We start from the raw sequence: 15,369 nt of genomic DNA, 5'->3' as shown, positions 1-15,369 counted from the left end.
TGACATCATATTTGGCTCTAGCCCTTGGAAATGAAATGGTATTTTGAAATATGACAATTTCTGGTAGCAATGTCATACCCTCTGTTGAAGTCTCAAACAAAACTGACAATGTCAACTTTGAGGAAAGGGTCTTTTTTATATATATATTACACATCTATCATGTCACTGTTTGGCTTAATCTCAGGAGCCAGCAAGGATGGATGAGGTAACATTTGCACATGTTGTGGATAAGATAGAAATGGATGTTAAGCTAATGTGCCATGGAGATGATGAGCTTGGTAGCTGGAATTGATATGAGCTGTTATTGAGTGGCAACGTGCGAAAGCACTAGAGTAGAATGGTTTAACATATACTATGATGGCCTCTGAAATTCCAGGGGTGTGTACAACGTGTTGCAAATAGGTGTGTTTGCAGGAGGTACTACGATAAGTGGTTGACTGTGACGGGGCAGCAGAGCCCCGCAGTCGCGCCAGCCGTGGCCAAGCCCCGCACTCCCATAGAGCCGGAGGCGGCCTGCTGGAGCGCGGGAACTCCCCGCCCCGGAGGCAGCCCTGCGGCTCATGCTCCCAGGCCGCCGGCAATAGCGGGGAGGGAGGGAGCAACCGGGCAAGGGCAGACGGCGGGGCCGGAAAGGGCGGGTTGGCGTCCTCGGCGCAGCCCCGCCCCGCGCTAGCAGCGGGGAGTTTAAAAGCGAGCCGCCCCCTAGCGGGGGAGGGAGGAAGGGGAAGCCCGGGAGGAGCAGCCCCAGCACCGGGGAAGCCGGGAGGAGACCAGCTGGCCTGAGATATCCCGGGGGCGAAGGTCACTCACGCCGGGAGAGAGGTAGGTCGGAGAGGGAACCCGCGGTGGGTGGGTGGAAGGGAGGCAGGGCAGGGCAGGGCGCTGGAAGGAGCCCGGGGGTTGGTGCGTTACGGGAGACTCCCCACCAACCGGACAGAGCTTCGCCGCCCTGTCCTTCGGGCCCTGGGCGGGACCCAGAGTGAGGTCGGGCCCGGGTCCCCTACTGCGCCCCAGCAGTGCGCTCGGCTCGGCGATTGCAAAGCGGGATTCTAGACTAATCCGCCTAGGACTAGCCGGGCGGACTAACCCTTATAAGAATCACTAGTGAAGGGTGAAGCAAAATGCAGGACAATGTAGCACTTTAAAGACTAACAAGATGGTTTATTAGATGATGAGCTTTCGTGGGCCAGACCCACTTCCTCAGATCAAATAGTGGAAGAAAGTAGTCACAACCATATATACCAAAGGATACAATTAAAAAAATGAACAAATATGAAAAGGACAAATCACATTGCAGAACAGGAGGGGTATGCGGGGGGGGGGGGGGGGAAGGAAGGAAGGTAAGTGTCTGTGAAGGGTGATGCGGGCTACTGTGTGGACCTTCTGAGTGGGGGGGTTGTCATTCAAACACAGGCCGCTCGGACCCGGAGCATTGGCCCCTGGAGGACTAAGGGGGAAGGCTCGTCGGACAGCCCCAGGGAAGCAACACCCGGCTGGGCCATTGGCTGCCCGGTGCCGGGCGAGGCTCCCGGTTGGGGCAGGTGCTGACTCCAGGCGCAGGGTTTGCCCCAACACATGAAGTTCTGCGGGGCAGCAACCTGACACTGGCCTAATTCTGATAAAAGCTTTCAGAGCCAACACATTTAGTGGATAAGCTCAGGGATTTAGTCTCACTGATTTAGTCATGAGTATGAAAGAGTGAAGCTTCAACAGCGAGTTGGAATTTGATGACAGAGCCAGCTTAATGATGTTTGTATGTAAGTTACAGTACAGCAGGGGTAGAAAACCTAAGGCCTGGGGGCCAGATGCAGCCCCTGGCTTGCCTGGATCTAGCCCTAGAGGCTCAGAGCTACCCCACAGAACTGGGGAGCCCACACTGGTGCTCCAGTGCCTCCACCACTGCACCACAGGGCTGGAGCACACAGAATCTACTAGGCTGGGCACAACTTGGTTATAGTGTGCAAGGAGAATGAAGGGAGTGTCTTTCCCCTTCTCAGCCATGGCCATGTTAGTGAGGGTTTGTTTTTTGTTTTTTGTTTTTGGTTTTTTTGGGGGGGGGGGGGGGGTTCTCACTTATGGGTGGCTCCCAGTTGATTTTTGTTTGAGTCAGCAGCCCCCAACCCAAAAGAGATTCCATGCCCCTGCAGAACAGAAAGAGAATGGAACACTGAATCATAGCCATTACTATATTAGCTGCAATTTCTATTACAAATATCTGAGTACTTGTTTTGGGCCACATTTTCATTCTACCTAAAATACACAATGATTATAAATTACAGGCAGTCCCCGACTTACGCGGATCCGACTTATGTCGGATCCGCACTTACGAACGGGGCTTTCTCGCCCCGGAGGTCGGGGCGAGAAAGCCCCGTTCGTAAGCTGCTCCGGTGCCCCTGGTCTGCTGGAGACCGTCTCCAGCAGACCAGGGGCACCGGGCGGGTTCCCGCGCTTCTGAGGCTTTGCCAGAGCAAAGCCTCAGAGGCGCGGGGAACCGCCGCTGCTGCCGCTTCAGTCTGGGTGCCTGTGGTCTGCTGGGGACGGTCCCCAGCAGACCACAGGCTCCCGGACTGAAGCCGCAGCCGCGGAGGGGGCCCTTGCCTCTGAGGCTTTGCCAGAGCAAAGCCTCAGAGGCGCGGCACCCCGCTGCCGCTGCGGCTCTGCTCCCCGTGTCCCTGGTCTGCTTGGGGGGGGGGGGGGCGCAGCTAGTGTGCTCCCCCCCCCCCCAGCAGACCAGGCTTTTGTTTTGGACTCTGGGGCAGAGCAGCTGGGGCGCTGCCGATTGGTCCTGCAGCGCCCGCTCTGGGCACTACTGGACCAACCGGGCAGCACCCCACCTGCTCTTCCCCAGGCGTCCCCAAGTCAGCTTCTGCTGAAACTGACCAGCGCTGACTACAGGAAGCCCCAGGCAGAGTTGCTCTGCCCCGGGCTTCCTGGAATCAGCTGCTGATCAGTTTCAGCAGCAGCTGACTTGGGGACGCCTGGGGTTCTTAAGTTGATTCTGTATGTAAGTCAGAACTGGCGGTCAGTTTCAGCAGTGTCTGAATCTGGACGCCAGTTCCGACTTACATACAGATTCAACTTAAGAACAAACCTACAGTCCCTATCTTGTACGTAACCCGGGGACTGCCTGTACCTCTCATTTGTGTGTGTTTTGTGAAATCATTTTACAAGTTTGCCCAGATATTTAAGGCAAACATACTCTTGGCAAAGGCCAAAGTTTGAGGAAGATTCAGTCAATTGCTGTTTGAAGAGGATGGTTGCTATTCAGATAAGAGATTAAAGGGGCTTTATTCCACCTTGGTGCCCTCCTGATACTGGACTGCCCTGTGGAGATTAGAGAGGCTTCTGGAATAACCAAGACAGCCCTAGTGTCTTAAGTTACAGCAGCCTGCATCCTGTTGCTTTTGGACAGAAGTGCCACCCAGAGTCTGCATTCTGCAGCCTTGACCCTAACATCTGCAACCAAACTCTCTCCCCTCTCTCCACTCAAACCAAAGCTTTATTTGGAGCCACCTTATGCTGTATTGACCTCTTTACCTGGTATACAAGACCTGGGGAGGATGGGACTCTCACCCTGTATATTGTCGATAGACTTCTGGATTTTAACTCACTGTGCCCCAAAAATCTGTTCGGATGAACAGATAAAACTCCCTTATAGATTTCCACCCCAATTTCAGCCACCACCACCCATTCATCAAATTCTCTTTAGAGCTCTCCATGACAACATTAACTGCCAAGACACCATGATCACTTCAACAATGGAACCTGCAGACAACTATCACCGTAGATCACCAAATGTATCTCCACAGATCCAGTAACCACTCCAGGAAATCAGGTATCTATCGCTAGCCAGCAATTCTTAACCTGCAGCCCAGTTAGCACACAGTTGTGGCCCAGCTCAGCAGCGTGTTAAGGGCTGCCAGCATGCCAAAATCCACCCCAGTTCCTGGCTGCTGGGTTCAAAGAGGTTGGGGCTTCCCCATTGTGGCCAGACAGACTAACCCCATATCATCCATCTTATTTGCCTCTCTAAAGCACAGGGCAGAGAAGGAGCAATAATATCAGCATAGTCTATGCTGGCTCATCTAATCCTGAGAAGCTGAAACACAGATATGTGGATAGAGAGCAGTTAAGTCAATAAACTGGCCTCAAGGCTGCGGCTGGCACCTATGTTGATTCGAACACGCACAGTCCCTGGAAGGGGAATTTCCCACTGAGAAAACAATGTCCCAGTACTTCCAATTTAATCATCTCAAATTTCTCTTACAAGTGTAAATTAAGTTCACAACTCCCTTGTAAGAACTGGTCTCACAGCAGACAGACCAGCCCCATTTGGCATAACAGATAAGAAAGAGAAATATGTGACCCCATGGGTATAAAAGATGGACCCAGCACACACTCACTTTGAGTGTCATTCTATCCTCTACCTGCTGGTCAGGTTAGGTGTTTGACCTCCCGAGGTTCTATGGGGATGCCCACCTCGTATTTTTGTCTTTCCTAGGAATTGAGGGACCGGCCCTGGCCTGACATGCTGGAGTCGAGAGGCACAAAAGGGGGTAAAAATGGTACCTGGATGTGGTCCTCTGTCTTAAGTATACACATAGAAAGAGTAAGCTGTTACTTGGTACCATTATTTCTATTTTTCTATCTTTATCTTCTTTGTAACCATTTTTAAAACCTATATTTTGCTAATAGTTAAGAAATAAAACAATAGCCATTGCAACCATATAATTTATAAGCTTCTTTAATAAACCTGTAACTGTTTAAGCTTTAACCTGCCTCCTTCAGTTGCTGTAACAGAACCAAGCACAATTTAAAAGAACTTCAGCCGGTCTAAAGGGACAGTTATAGGAAGAGCTTGGGCGTTTGGATCTGTGTCACTCCCAGGTGACAGGATCCACTGGGACATCTTTCAGTCTTTCTCCAAGGCTGCCCGCTGCGAAGGAATTATGAATTCTAGCAGCTGAAATCTAAAATGTAATAAGCTCTTCCTATATAACGGGGCGTCTGTTGGCCTGCTGGCCACCCTCTGCGATGGGACCCAGGTCCTAGCAGTAAAGGCACGGACGTTAAACCTTTTCTCGGAAACATACACACACACACTGCCCTAACCGTCGGCTGACACCCATTGACCTGTGTGTTGAGAGAAGTGTTGTTGGCCATTCCCCAGTGGCAGAAGTCTGGGTTCAGGGCTGCCAACTGGCCTGACAGGCTCAGCAACAGCCAGGCCCTGCGAGCTCCAGAGTCTGGGGCAGCTACAAAGCGAGCATCCAGGATCTGGGCAGCTGCCTGGTCCCATGCATTCTGGGGTCTGGTGCTGCCACAGAATCTAGGGCAGCTGTACAGGAATTAAAGAAGTGTTTCATGTCCACACTATGCACCTTCTGTTAGTGCTGTGCCTCCTCACTAGGAGACTTCCACCAGCTGAATTGTGAGGGACATTGAGGGCACTGACGTATGGGGATGACTCTGGAGCTCCTCTGACAGGACTGACAATCTGAGTTTTCAGCCCGGTGGAGGGGGCTCTAGCTGGAACCCTCCTGTGCTGGGGCTGATAGACAACAGGCAATGTAAGTAACACAGGGTTTACATGAACACTGTGCCACCCTAACTACATTGATAAAAGTGCTCTCATGGTGGTGGAGTTATTAAGTCAGTTTAGTGGGTAACTTACATCAGTGGGAGCTACATTTTAGTGTAGACATTTACAGAATTATGCTGACGTAAACTGCCTTACATCAATCTAAGTCTGTAGTGTGGGCCAGGCCGTAGACACTACAAATCATGATCTTAAGTCATAAATCCAGTGTCTATATTATTGCAATAATCTGTAACCCTTTAGCTCCCCTGCTTTTCTCCTGTGATTATAGGGGTGTTAATGGGCTAATTCAACTTGGATTGTCCCTTAGAATACATGTTAACTACTCTTTAAAAAAAAAAAAAAAAAGTCTCTTCCACCTTGTATTTTGCTGTGATACTCTGAGGCCTGGTCTACACTACAGAGTTAGTGAAGTAAGGCGGTCACTGCTAATTGCTAGTGGAACAAAATACCTTGGCTTCCAATTTTTGTGTGTGTGGTTTTAAAAGCCACAGTACTAGAGCAGCACTTAGCCTGTACCCTCTAATATGCATCAGGACAGTGTATACTCTGTCGTGGACCTTGAAGCCCTTACCTCAATCCTTATTTGGGCAACACTGCTAAATAAAGCCTGACTGAGGATTTTAGGACAGATACCTCATAGAAGTATACATACAGTAATGCAATATATTTTTGACACATACCTATAATATCTTGAGTTGTGGCATGGTACATTTTCCCCTAGGAGGAGCTAGTGAGGATCAACTGCTCATTTGTTAGAAAGGTTGCCAAATAGGCCACATGTATCTTCTGTCTCCCTGCCTGGAACTCCCATATTGCACCATCCTCTACTTGAACTTTCTTCTGACCTTCAGCAAGTGACCGACACCATCTTAAATTCACATACACGTTGGCAAGTAGGTGCAAGTCAGTCTACGTGAGTGCAAGGGCCAGGTTGTTAAAAATCTTTAGGCATTTTAAAATGCACAGAGATGCCTAGGCACTTTAGAAAATTCTACTACAGGGAGTCCCCGAGTTACGCGGATCCGACTTATGTCGGATCCGCAGTTACGAACGGGGCTTTTCTCGCCCCGGAGGACGGGAGCGGCGGGACGCCCAGATGCGCCGCGGTCCGCCGCCCCCGTCCTCCGGGGCGAGAAAAGCTGCTCCCCGTCTCCCTGGTCTGCTGGTCGGGAGACAGGGAGCAAAGCCTTGGAGCACGCCCGCAGCGGGACAGCCCGGGCGCGCTTGAGCTGTCCCCCTGCGGGCATGCTCCGCGGCTTTGCTCCCCGTCTCCCTGGTCTGACCAGCAGACCAGGGAGATGGGGAGCAAAGCCTCGGAGCACGCGAGCAGTGGGACAGCCATGGCACGCCTGGACTGTCCCGCTGCCCGCGTGCTCTGCGGTTTCGCTCTGCGTCTCCCAGGTCAGCAGACCAGGGAGACGGAGCAAAGCCATGGAGGACTTGGGTGGTCCTGCCACCCCCATCTCCCTGGCCTGCTGGGGGGGGAGGGTGCAGCTAGTGCCCCCCCCCCCAGCAGACCAGGCTTTTCTTGCCTACCCCTGGGGTAGAGCAGCTGGGGGCTGCCAGGTTGGTCCTGCAGCGCTGCTCTGGACCAACCCGGCAGTACCCCAGCTGCTCTGCCCCAGGCGTCCTGATTCAGCCGCTGCTGGTCAGTTTCAGCAGCGGCTGAATCAGGACACCTGGGGCAGAGCAGCTGGGGTGCTGCTGGGTTGCTCCAGTAGCACCGAGGAGCCGCGCTACTGGAGCAACCCAGCAGCACCTCAGCTGCTCTGCCTTAGGCGTCCCCAAGTCAGCCGCTGCTGAAACTGATCAGCGGCAGACTACAGGAAGCCCGAGGCAGAGTTGCTCTGCCCCAGGCTTCCTGGAATCAGCCGCTGATCAGTTTCAGCAGCAGCTGACTTGGGGATGCCTGGGGTTCTTAAGGTGAATCTGTATGTAAGTCAGAACTGGCATCCAGATTCAGCCGCGGTTGAAACTGATCAGTTTCAGCAGCGGCTGACGCCAGTTCCGACTTACATACAGATTCAACTTAAGAACAAACCTACAGTCCCTATCTTGTACGTAACCTGGGGACTGCCTGTAGTTGTTTATCTGCATTTTTAGGTGTCTAAGTATCTTTAAAAATTTGGCCCAAGATCCTTCAGGATAGGGATTGTATATTTTTATATGGTCATGCGACACAATGTAATAGTGACTAGAAGCCTGATGGGTGGCCTTTGGGTGCTATTGCAAACAATGACATACAGGAGTCTAATTTTATGCAGCCTTATACGTCCCATATGAATTTGGCCCCTTGTCTGTGTTAAGAAAAAAAACACTTTTGTTTTGCATGTATTGTTGTATTCTAAGCTAGATATTGTGAAATTGGCAATATGCAGTCAGTCACCATTTAGCTTTCCAAAGAGACGGTTTCAAAGTCTAGACAGTCAAGGACTGATTCTCATTGTAAATGTTATATACTCCCACTTTAAGGCCTTTTATGTAGCCAGACCAGTATGGAGAAACCTGGATGTAAATGAGCATCTGGCACGTGAGATTTTTTTCAAACCACATCACACATTAAGGGCATAAGCAGCAATATCTACTCATTGTAAATTGAACCTGCTATTGTAATTTATCTATCAAGATCAAACACTAGTTGGCAGCACTTTCCACAAGATCCGGTTGCAGCATCTATATCAGCATCAAGCAAAATCAAACATGGCTTGCGAACAGAGGTTTAGTGATAGATAAATCATTTGGAGAACTCTAGAGAAACAACTCTTCACACACACCATTGTTATGGTATGTTTCTTTATTTCTCTTCCAGCTTTTTTTTCAAATTTGATACACAGTGTTCTGGTGACATGTGTTTTTCCTTATTCAGCCATTTGGAATACAGGTGTACAACTGTGTTTTTGATGGAGTGTTGCTATTCTGGAGTGTTCTTTCCAAAACACAATCCCACACATGTAACCCAAACCACTGAAGATGAGTCAGACATCTTCTCATTGCCGTGATAATTAGACATATTTTCATACGTCACATGGTCTTTATTATAAGTTGCAGGCACAGTGCTTAAGCAATATTCTTGACCCTTACGAGGCCTCAGTGTTGTTTTTTGCCTCCCTTAATTATGAGGAAGTTGTGATTAAAAAATCCAAGCATTGTACAAACTCTTAACTATACCAAATCAAATTGTGTAGGATTACAAAGTAACTTTAGGGCTCAAGTTATTTTAGTATACATTAAAACACTGTAGACATAGATATATTCCAAAGCAGCAATGAAATAATTTATTAAGGAAATATAACAGCTAAGGGAGAGAGCTACTCATAATTAAGGTATTCATTTAACTGCCACTTCCATTCCTACTAATCCTCACGTGCAACACAGCTAAAATTCTTGTTTCTTTGAAAACGTGTCAGTTTATTATCACATTAGGAGAAAGTCCACTTTCCAAAAGCCTGAAACAACAAAGAACTCCACTAGGTTTTAAAGCCTTAATCTAGATATTAATTTCACATGCTGGGGAAAGGACGACTTCAGAGGTCTTAGCATACATGGGTCTCTGCCATTGTTTATTTCTTATTCCTTAGGCTCTAAGAGGTTATTAATGGGAGATATAGGATAGAGAAAGAGAAGATAAAGGAATAGATGTCATACTCTTTTGTCATACCCCAGTTTTATAGCCTTGGTTAGTGCTTCAACGGCAGATTTCTTGGTGGCATTTTTAGCACTATGTGGGTGGCAGTCTGACATTAAATGTTCAGCTGCTGAAAATCCCTGAGCAATGACAGGTCATCTCCCTAACATAAGAACTATTGTTAGACTTTTTGGCAGACTATATCTGAGAGTCTTGTTGTACAGGTGGTTTTTTTTTTCCTTATACTGTATTTGCTTTGCTTTTGTTTTCCATGCACAAACATTACATGTGGATTTAGAGCAGGGGTGGGCAAAAGGGCCTCCACAGGCTGGATCCAGCCCGCCAAGCGGGTGGATCCGGCCCACGGAGGCCCTGCTGCTCCCCCGTCCCCAAGCCAATTAGGGCCTGGGGGCAGGGGAGCGCCCAAAGCCATCTCCGCTCTGCCCCTGCCTTGTGCTGCATGCTGCTCACAGGGAGGGGGCAGAGCGGAGAAGGCTTCGAGCACTCTCCCACCCCCAGGCCTTAATTGGCTGGGGGGGAGCACTCAAAGCCTCCTCCCATTCTGCGAGCAGTGCGTGGCACTTGGAAGCACTGTGCACTATTCATGGGGGAAGGGAGGAGAGCAGAGGAGGCTTCGCATGCTCCCCCGTCCCCAGCCTTAGTTAACTGGGAGAGGGGAAACATGCAAAGCCTCCTCCCACCCTGTGAGCAGCATGCGGTGATTGGAAGCACTGCACGCTGCTCGCAGGGGTGGCGGGGGGGGGAGGGGGGGAGGGAAAGCGGAGGAGGCTTCATGCACTCCCCCACCCCCAGGCCAATCAGAGCCTGGGGGGTGGAGGGAGCTGCGTGAAGCTTCCTTCGCCCTTCCCCAGCCCTGTGATTAGCCCGTGGCACTTCAGAATGCCACATGCTCCTTTCAGGGCAGGATGAGGCTTCGGGTGCTCCCCAGGCCCTGATTGGCCTGAGGATGGGGGAGAGTGCCAAGCCTCTTCCAGGGCATGGGTGCCTAGTAAGGGGGGGCAAAGAGGCTTCTCAACCCACAGACCAATCATAATCTGGGGGTGGGGTAGCCCTGCCCCTTCCTGTTTAAGTCCTGCCCCTTCCGGGGTGACCCGGAGCTACTTCAAAAATTTTTGAAGTGGCCCCCAGGCAAAAATTATTGCTCATCCCTAATTTAGAGGCTGAAGATATGTCTACACTACAGGGTTTTTGCATAAAAACCGTGGGTTTTTGCAAAAACCCACGGAGCGTCCACATCTCAAGCACATTTTTGCACAAGAAAATTTACAGTACAATGGCAGAATAGAGGGCTTTTTGTGGTGTTACTATACCGCTTTCTATGAGGAATAACTCCTTTTTGCACAAGAGTTCTTGCGCAAAAAGGTGTGTGTGGATGCTCAACAGGGGTTTCTTGCGCAAAAAGAGCCTATCAGAAAAAGCACAGGTGCTCTGATTGTCACTCACAGAATGGCCATCAGAACTTTCTTGCGCAAGAGTGTCCATGCAGTGAGCACGCTCTCTTGTGCAAAAGTGCATCGCTTTTGCGATGCGGTTTTGAAGTGTAGATGTGCTTTTGAGCAAGAAGTTTTTGTGGAAGATCTTGTCCGCAAAAAGCTTCTTGCACAAAAACCCTGTGGCTAGACAAACCCTGAGTGACTGTGATGGCAGGTTAAGGAAAACAACAGAGAACAAATATAAGGGCCTGATTCTTGGTGCCAACAAAGTTGCTTTGCCATCTGGTATTGATAAATCTCTTTGTGTAGCAAAGAGCTGTCAAGTATGTTGGAGTAGGGGGAGACAGGGACTTTGCAGGCAGCCATCAATCTATTCTAATTTACATTAGATGCTGAGCCAGCCCCTGACAGTCCTGGGGATCATGGAGCACAGTGTTCACACCTTACATGTTTCCTGCTGCTGCACATGAACCTCAGTAAGGTGCAGTCAGTTTGGGGAGGCACAATCCTTCTCCCAATTTACATTAATCTGTCCATTACACCATTGATGGACAGGAGAAGTGCTAGCCAGCACCTGGTGTCTAAGGGGCTAAACTCAGGTATCTAGCAAGGGTGTTGGCAAGCAGGAGGCCAGAAGAACCAATGGGGATATAGTGCTGAAATTTGAAATGCATAAGATATCTTGCCTGCTTTCTTCCAGTGGAGAAGTTAAGCCAGGTGTTGAGACACACAGAATGATTTAAACTCAGGAAGGATTACCATGCCTACAAGGAATTCGGGGCATAGAAGTAGGCTGAACCAGGAAGGGATCACGAGTAAATAAAGGGAAACGTATATTTAGTTGCATTTAGGGTATTGTTTTGGGGTTTGGTTTGAACTTTTCTCTGTGAATCCATGCCTCCCTTCCCTCAGTCACCATATAAGGATATGTCTACACATCAAAGTTAATTTGAAATAATAGCTGTTATTTTGAATTAACTTTCCTAGTGGCTACACAGCCAAACCGCTATTTCAAAATAGCGAAGCGCTTGCAGAATGAGGTTTACCAAATTTGAAATAAGCGCTGTGTAGATGCTTATTTCAAAATAGAGGGCCTCCAGCCCTTCCAGTGTGCCCTGGTGGCCACTCTGGGCCAAACCAGAAAAACTCTTCTCCTCTCCCCCAGCCCTGGAGCCCTTAAAGGGGTAGACTCTGGCCACAGTGCATGTGCTAGCTCCAGGCCTGCCAGCCGTCCACCCCCCAGTTCCCCAGCTCCCAGGAGCCAGCCAGGGGAGGGAGAAGGCAGGCGCCTTCCTGGACTAGTGCGGAGATCATGGACCTCATTGAGGTTTGGGGGGAGGCCTCCAACATCCATGATCTCCACACTAGACAGAGGAACGTGGCCATCTACAGCCGGATAGCTGCCAGCATGGCCGCAAAAGGCCACATGTGCAGCCAGGAGCAGGTGCGCATGAAAATAAAATAACTACGGCAGGCGTATGCCAGGGCCATATGAGGCAGCTCCCCAACAGGGGCAGACACCTGCCCCTATTTTGATGCGCTGGACCACATCCTGGGGGGTGTGATAGTGCTACCCTGGGGAGCAGCGATCTGGGAGCAGAGGGCCCTGACCAGGACATGGAAGAGGAGCGCCAGGAGCTGCAGGAGCCAAGACGGAGTATGCCATACTGTCAGGACCCCCAAGTCATCCCAGCAGCCAAGTCACCAGGGTCATCCAGGAAGGCAACAACATATGAGTGCCATCACTGTCCCCTTACTGGTGGGGGGCGGGGAGGGAGACCAGGGACTGCATGCATGGGCCTTGCTTACTACGGATCACACAGCAACCTGTGCATGTGTGAGAACGTGCCATGCCACCCCATGGCAGGTGGCTCCAGCTGGCTGCCACACAGAGACGTTGGCTTGTTAGCCACACGCATGTGTGAAAAGATATGACATGCTCCTGACCCCAGGGTGAGACACAGCAGGACGCCCTCCCTCCAAAGGCCATTCTACACAGAGGCAGGGGACATCTCACTCCTCCCTCCCCCCAAACCTCAGCCACCGTATACACTGCACAGGGGCTTGGGTGTGGTCTCGGGGCAGATCCCACTCCCGGGGATAGCCGGACACTCCAATCATGGCCTCTGTGCAAGCACATCGGCTCTAATGGTGCAGGGAACGGTCATCCTCTCCTTGCAGAAGGGAACTGGGCTTCACCCACTGTGTCCGCAGGGATAACTGACCACTTCTCTTGTTTCTCCACAGCCGCACCAGCAGCGTGTGCAAGGCGCACCACCCCACCCGGGACATGCTCCCACACCCAATGGTTCCACAGGACCACCTAAACAGTGCAGGGGTACTGACAGCAACAACTCGGGGCACTGCAAAACCTGCACCACACCCTCCAGAACTGGGTGCAAGAAGATCTGGAGCTCTGACAGGAGTAGTTTGCCCAGGGCCGTGCCATCTGCCAACACCTGCAGACCCTGGTGCAGAGCATGCTGCCTTCCCAGCTACTGCTCCTCCTCCCACTCCTTCTCCTCCCCATCCCCCCGGGGATGCCAAGGCCCCTGCATCTGCTGTGCTGGGAGACAGTTGACCCGGCAAGACCCCCTCCACTGAGCTTCCCCTCCCCCTTCTTCCCCTTCCAGCTCCCTCCTCGCAGGTTTCCCCCTCCCTTCTCCCACCTCCTTCCCCCAGTCTCACCAGAGTTTCATTCTCTTCTCCCCCAGTTTTGTTAAATAAAGAGAGTCTGTATTTATGAAAAAATGTGTATTTTATTTTACATTAGAAAGGGGGGTACGGGGAGGGGAGGTAAGTGGAAGGTCGTGAGGAAGGAATGAGGCACAAGCCCCCAGTGGGGCAGACCAGGGAGGCGCTTAGTGCTCCTCAGGGTGGAAGCTCTCACGCAGGGCCTCCTGGATACTGACAGCCCCCCGATGGACCTCCCAGATGGCAGCCTGCAGAAAGTGCAGCCGGCTCGCAGCAATGCATCCAAGAGAAGCACCGGAGTGCCCAGAGGCAGCTCTGGCTCCATGTTGCAGAGTGCTGGGGTGTCCCGAGTGAAGGCAATCAGAGCACGCAGAGACAAAATGCTTTGCTGTCCCTCACTGAGTTAGAGAAGCAAGCAGGGAAACCTGAGAACTGGCTGTCTGGGAGTGGGGGGTTCCCTTTAAGCACAGACCTCAGATAGCCTCAGGCAGCAGCCCCACACAGTAAGTCCTGACCTGGTGCCCTGCTGGAACTGGTTCTGGCCAGCCTTAAATGCGATTGAGTCCACTCAGTGTGAACGTGCTATTTTGAAATATCAAAATGCTATTTCAAAGTGTATTTTGTACGTACACGCATTATTTCAAAATAACACGGTAGTTTAGACATACCCTAAAAGAAGTATTTGTGGAAAATTAAAAGAGTTTCTTGGTCAGGTAAGTGTTTCAAGTTCTCCCAGTTTTAATACCAGCTCAGGTTCTTTCACATCAAACCTGAAGACCTCCTACTTGTACTAAATTTAACACCTTGGCTATATCTACACTGGCAGGTTCTTGCGCAAGAATCCGCAGAGCATCCACACTGCCCGCCCGCTCTTGCGCAAGAAGATTTACAGTACAGCATAGTAAGAGAGGGCTTCTTGCACAAGAGCTATGCTCTTTTTTAACAGGTGCAAGCCCTCTTGCGCAAGAGGGCAATGTGGATGCTCAGCAGGGGCTTCTTGCGCAAGAAAGCCCTATGGCTAAAATGGCCATTGGAGCTTTCTTGCGCAAGAGAGCATCCACACTGCCATGGATGCTCTTGCGCAAATGCACATCTCACACATGGCAATGTTGACATTTGCTTGCGCAAGACTTCTTGCACAAGAATACTTGTGCAAGATATTCTTGTGCACGAAGCTGCCAGTGTAGACATAGCCCTTATGTGTTATTCAGCAATTGGAATTATATATGAGAAAATGTTGTGCCTGGCTACATATTGTGGGGAAAACTACTGAAGAAACATGATTTTAAATGAGAAATTATATAATTATAATGTGATTTTGACATAATTTAGATTTTTTTATTCTGTTCATCAAACAGTAAGTGCACTGGCCTTACTAATCTGAAGCAATTAAGCTAGTGAGGCAGTAATAGCTACAGAAAAACAATGTTCCTTCCAATAAGCTTTATAAGATAAATACACTTTCATGTGCTGTTTATTGTACTTTAAAAATATAAAAAAAAGTTGAGTGAAGAGAAAATTCTTCAGACTGCATTTGGAGAGTGACCTAAGATGTGGGAAAGTTGTCTATTGCTTATGTTATTTTTTCACCCACTTTTGAGTGCTTTGAGGCTACATTTCCCCTGAGTTATGACAGATATTGCCACCCACCTTAGTTCTTCCTGCCTCTGCCCTTACAGAACCTCTTTGTTGTTTTATCTAATCAGATTCAGAGGCTCTGCTATAGTTGGCTCTTTCAGACTGTTCAAAGCCATTTATTTCTTATTTCCCAGGCTTCAGAAGAACTAAAAATAACCAAGTGAAAATCTAAAATGCAAACCAATATTTCTGCCAGCATTAGATGTTAGGATTAACAAAAGAGTGTATAGCTATGACTAATTTTGATATTAACACATTTAATTTTTATTCATTACTTGTGATCCTTCTGCTCTACGTGGTTAAATACCTTTTCCAATTCATATAAGTGTATTCACATACACAAAAACATTTACCAC

General features: G+C 49.7%; 1 long non-coding RNA gene across 1 annotated transcript; it reads left to right on the top strand.

The window, feature by feature from the left end:
- The first annotated feature begins 377 nt into the window (after positions 1-377).
- Positions 378-13,412, top strand: LOC142827601 (uncharacterized). Its single transcript, XR_012902289.1, has 4 exons — positions 378-822; positions 3,710-3,835; positions 4,502-4,609; positions 12,929-13,412. It is a non-coding gene; the product is annotated as an uncharacterized LOC142827601 (long non-coding RNA).
- Positions 13,413-15,369: the final 1,957 nt, after the last annotated feature.

This window comes from Pelodiscus sinensis, chromosome 3 (assembly GCF_049634645.1).
Source record: "Pelodiscus sinensis isolate JC-2024 chromosome 3, ASM4963464v1, whole genome shotgun sequence".
NCBI classification, from domain to species: Eukaryota; Metazoa; Chordata; order Testudines; family Trionychidae; genus Pelodiscus; species Pelodiscus sinensis.
This window is presented reverse-complemented; position numbering and strand designations above follow the sequence as displayed.